Source organism: Suricata suricatta, chromosome 12 (assembly GCF_006229205.1).
Source record: "Suricata suricatta isolate VVHF042 chromosome 12, meerkat_22Aug2017_6uvM2_HiC, whole genome shotgun sequence".
NCBI classification, from domain to species: domain Eukaryota; kingdom Metazoa; phylum Chordata; class Mammalia; order Carnivora; family Herpestidae; genus Suricata; species Suricata suricatta.
The window spans coordinates 10,321,143-10,326,122 of record NC_043711.1 but is presented as its reverse complement, the minus strand read 5'-3'; the positions used below and the strand labels follow the sequence as shown (position 1 = coordinate 10,326,122).

Genomic DNA, 4,980 nt, shown 5'->3' with positions numbered 1-4,980 from the left:
GTTATTATAACACTTCACAATTCTGACAGCAAAATTAGAAAGTTCCATTTTGCTACCTGTTTAAAAATTCTGGTCCCAATCAATGGGACAGCCCTCTGAGTATTTTCACAAGGTCATTAGTGTGAAATAATAATCTGTACAAAATACCTGTCTCATTGGTAGATGTTGGAGGATGAAGCTCTGTCCCCAGATGTGAGACGAGAGTTGGGTCAAATTCAATGTCACATCCAGACTTGGGACTGCAAAGGAAATGAAAACGACCATGTCTTGTCCAGCCTGAGATTCCACAGACTGTGGTATCGCATCAGAGGAGGTATTTGCAGCCTGTTAGGTCTGCTCATTAGGCACATTTCCCTCTGGTTTCTCCACCCTTTAGGCCCTGATTTCCCTATGGGACACCAGTGTGGACAGAAAGGAAAGTTTTCATGTTGAGTTTCTGCTCCGAGGAGACTGAGTGATAAGGCAGCTGAAACCAGTTTTTCTTACTTTTTCTATTACTTCTTCTGCCTTTCAGAGACCTAGATTCCCAGAACCATATCCCAACCCTGAATGAACATTTTCTCCTGTTTAAGCCTGAGAAATTGGTTCTGACGAGGTCCCTTGGATTCTTCAAAGCATTGTCTTGGGGTGGGGACACAGTCCCCAATATCGCTAGAAGGTAAATGTTCCCCTTTTCTAAAAAGATGTGAGGTTTGTTCCTTTGATATAAAACATTGGGCACTACACTCCTGGGCTCCCTGACAATTTTGCCATAACAATTATGGATTTCACACTTAAATCCCAAGTTGAAAACTATTACTTAAAATGTCGTTATAAATTGTTAATTGTAAGAGACATATTTAGATCTTCTTCTGTAGTATAATCCAAGTTTAGCAGCTTGTAGGAATTGCCTGATGTAATTTCTATAAATTCCATTCTTGAGGAAGTACTATTGTGAACTGCATTCTCCATGGAGAAATGGGGCTTGAAGAATTCAATGATCTTCTCAAAGTTATCATCTCAGAAAGGGGTGGGTTTGATTGGATTCTGTCAGGATGTGTGCGGTTTCTAAATTCTTGTGCCCACTATTTCCAATGAGAGATGAGTCTTTTCCCCTGGGGGTAGTTGGCAATGTCTGAGGGATGCTGCTAAACACCTGCATGAGGCCCCAACACACATAATCATTCTGCTTCAAAGGTCTCATTGAGAATGTGAGAGTTCTAGACCAGCACTTCTCCAAATTCAAGGTGATTACAAATCACCTATGATCCTAGTTTAAATACAGATTGTGACTTTGTGGGTGCTGGTGGGCCCAGCATTTTGACATGTCTAACAAGCTCCTATGTGATAATGATGCTGCAGGTCCTGGTCCATGGACCACCCTTTGAGTAGCAAGGCTCTGGTCCTGTGATAGAATGAGTCACAGGTGGCTGTAGGTCTTCTTTACAAAAGAAATTGTATTTGCATGAAGTTTGAAATGACATGTACAGTCATTCTAGGGGCTGTGACAAGTTCTGTTTTTGTTTCTTTTATATAAGGGCCCTTGAGTGACACAAATAAGATACTTTTGGAAAAGACTTTCTAGTAGCCAGAATGAAAGCATCCTGATGTCGTCCACATTCCAATTCCCAGAAATTTTGAGTGTATTATTTTTTATAGTAAGGGAGGGGATTGAAGTAGCAAGTGGTGTAAGGCTACTAATCAGCTGACCTTCAACTAAGATTGGCCAAGATTATGCAGGTGGAAATAACATAATCAGCATGGACAACCGAATGTGGGAGAGGAAGGCAGAACTGCTGGATCAGAGAGAGATGTGAGAATGCCACATTGCTGACTTGAAGATAAAGAGCAACAAGGCCAGGAATGCTGTTTGTCACTAGAAACCACAATAGGAAAGAAAACAAAAGTCTTTCCTGGAGCATCTATTAGAGAACAAGACCCTACAGGCATCTTGATTTTAGCCCATTGAGTCTTACTTCAGGCTTCTGACTTCTAAACAGTAAGAGCATCAACTTGTTTCTTTTGAGCCTCTAGTGTGCTAATTTGTTACAGCCAAAATAGAAATGTAATATAGACATTCATCCAATAAAATTGTTTTGGTAGAAAATGATGATGACAGCTTGTAGTAGAGGCAAAGGCTCGACACATCCCCAGAGGCAAGGGAATCAAGAATAAAAATGTACTACTAGGACCTCATCAAGATAAAAAGCTTCTGCAAGGGAAAGGAAAAAATCAAGAAAACTAACAGGCAACCGACAGAATGGGAAAAGATAGTGGCAAATGGCATATCAGATAAAGGGCTAGTATCCAAAATATACAAGGAGCCCAAAACTCCATACATGAAAAATGAATAGTCCGTGGAAGAAATGGGCATAAGACCTGAAGAGACACTTCTCCAAAGAGGACATCCAGATGGCCAACAGGCACATGAAACGATGCTCAGCGTCACTCATCATAAGGAAAATACAAATCAAATCCACACTGAGATACCACCTCACACCGGTCAGAGTCGCTAAATGGATAAATCAAGAGACTATAGATGCTGGCGAGGGTGTGGAGAAACAGGCACCCTCCTACCCTGTTGGTGGGAATGTAAACTGGTGCAGCCACTCTGGAAAACAGTGTGGAGGCTCCTCAAAAAAACTATGGCTAGAACTCTCTTATGACCCTGCAATAGCACTTCTAATGATATATCCAAATACTACAGAAGGGCTGATGCATAGGAGCACATGTACCCCAATGTTCATAGCAACACTTTCTACAATCATGGAAAGAACCTAAATGTTCATCACCTGATGAATGGATCAAGAAGATGTGGCATATATATATATATATATATAGATAGATAGATAGATAGATAGATAGATAGATATAGATACATACACACACACAATGGAGTACCATATGGCAATGAGGAAGAATGAAATATGGCCATTTTTAGCAAAGTGGATGGACCTCAAGGGTGTCATCCTAAGCAAAATAAAGTCAGGTAGAGAAGTACAGATACCATATATTTGCACTCATAGGTCTAACAGGAGAAATCTAACAGAGAGCCATAAGGAGAGTAAGGGGGAAAGAGAGCTGGGGAGAGACAAACACAAATTATGAGCAACTACTGAATACTGAAAAGGAACCAAGGGCAGTAAGGGGAGAGAGAGGGGGGAAGGGGGTAATGATCATGGAGGTGGGCACTTGTGAGGAGAAGCACTGGATGTTATACGGAAAGGTTGTTACTCTGAATCACATACCTGAACTAGAAACCATGCCTGCTGGTGAGTCATACGGTGATTAGGAATAGGATTTATAATGGATGATAGTGATATAGTGAATCTGTCACCCCTTTAATAATTATGGAAAAATTTCAAATAGTGGGAGACATCTCATTTAGAAAATGGAAGGAATCATACCTGTAGGTGGCACTGGAAATTTTTGAACAGAAACTATAAAATGAGTTATTATGGCCCCATACATGCCACCAGCCTTTTGTCTTAATGTATACACCTTACATATAAGCCCTGATTTTCCATAATTCAATGAGCAGATGAAGTGCCTGAGAAAGAAATATTTTCCACAGTAACAAATGTATGATTTGATAGTTTGCTTCATCATACTTAAATTTTTTTAATGTTTTTTACTTATTTTTGAGACACAGAGAGAGACAGCACGAGTAGGGGAGGGGCAGAGAGAGAGAGAGGGAGACACAGAATCCGAAGCAGGCACCAGGCTCTAAGCTAGCTGTCAGCACAGAGCCCGATGTGGGGCTCACACCCACAAACCATGAGATCATGACCTGAGCCAAAGCTGGAGGCCAGATGCTTAACCAACTGAGCCACACAGGGTCCCCGCTTCATCATACTTAAAGTCAAGTTGGACTCTAAGGCCATATTATATCAATTTATATTTCCCACATTTGTCTTCTTGTGTAGATTCCACTTGGAGACATGTATTTTATTATCATTTATTTTGCCAGTGATTATGGTAGGCACGGTGGACAAAGCTGTGTAACAGAACAGGACTTTAATGTGTAGAAAAATCTCCATGATCAGCTATAACAGCAATTACATCAGTGATATACAAAGGAATGATGTTCACAAGAGTGAAACACAGTCGTCTCAGATCTTTCTCTCTTATACTCTTATATCAATAGCACTCATGGCCAAGAGTAGACTTTTCAATAGGAGTTGTATAACTCATGACTGGTTATTATTTTTTTTTTTGGTCAATAAAATTTAAAATATAGTTTATTTGAGAAGAAATTATTCTTAACAGATCCATGTAGTCCTTTGAAATGAGTGAGTTTCCAAATATTTCACTCCCAAGATGAGGAATCACATTGGGAGAGTTGGAAAATGACAAAGGGAAAATCTCTTGCATATTAGAGATATCACAAAGCGTAACAAAGCAAGTTACCTAAATTGTGCAGAGAGGTTGAAATAAAGAAAAATGGAAATTCCAGGAAACAGAATAGAACAATCATGTTCCACTTCCACAATCTGATCATAGAATCTCAACATTTAGGTCAGGCTTTGGGCCTCGCCCTGCAATCATGGGCACTTTTCAGCACAGGTCGACGGCCCTTTTATAGCTGCCATCCCAGAGAATCTCATCAGAGCCTTTTTAACGTCTTTGTTCCTCAGGCTGTAGATGAAGGGGTTCAGCATGGGCGTGACCACTGTGTACATCACCGAGGCTTTTGCACTGGAGTGGGAGCTCTGGGTAGCAGCAGAACTAAAGTAAACTCCTAGTCCTGTACAATAAAATAAGAAGACCACTGAGAGGTGAGAAGCACAGGTGGAAAATGCTTTATACTTGCCCTGAGCTGATGATATTCCACTTACGGAAGTCACTATCTTAGAGTAAGAATAAAGTATCCCCAAGAAGGGACCAACACCCAGCAGCATAGCTCCCATATACATCACCATGTTATTGAGAAAGGTGTCAGAACAGGCAAGTTGGAGCATCTGATTGAGCTCACAGAAAAAGTGGGGGATTTCTACCTCT

At 40.7% G+C, this 4,980-nt stretch overlaps 1 pseudogene; it reads left to right on the top strand.

The window, feature by feature from the left end:
* LOC115274353 overlaps positions 1-4,980 on the top strand; it is a 9,337-nt pseudogene that overhangs the window by 3,714 nt on the left and 643 nt on the right.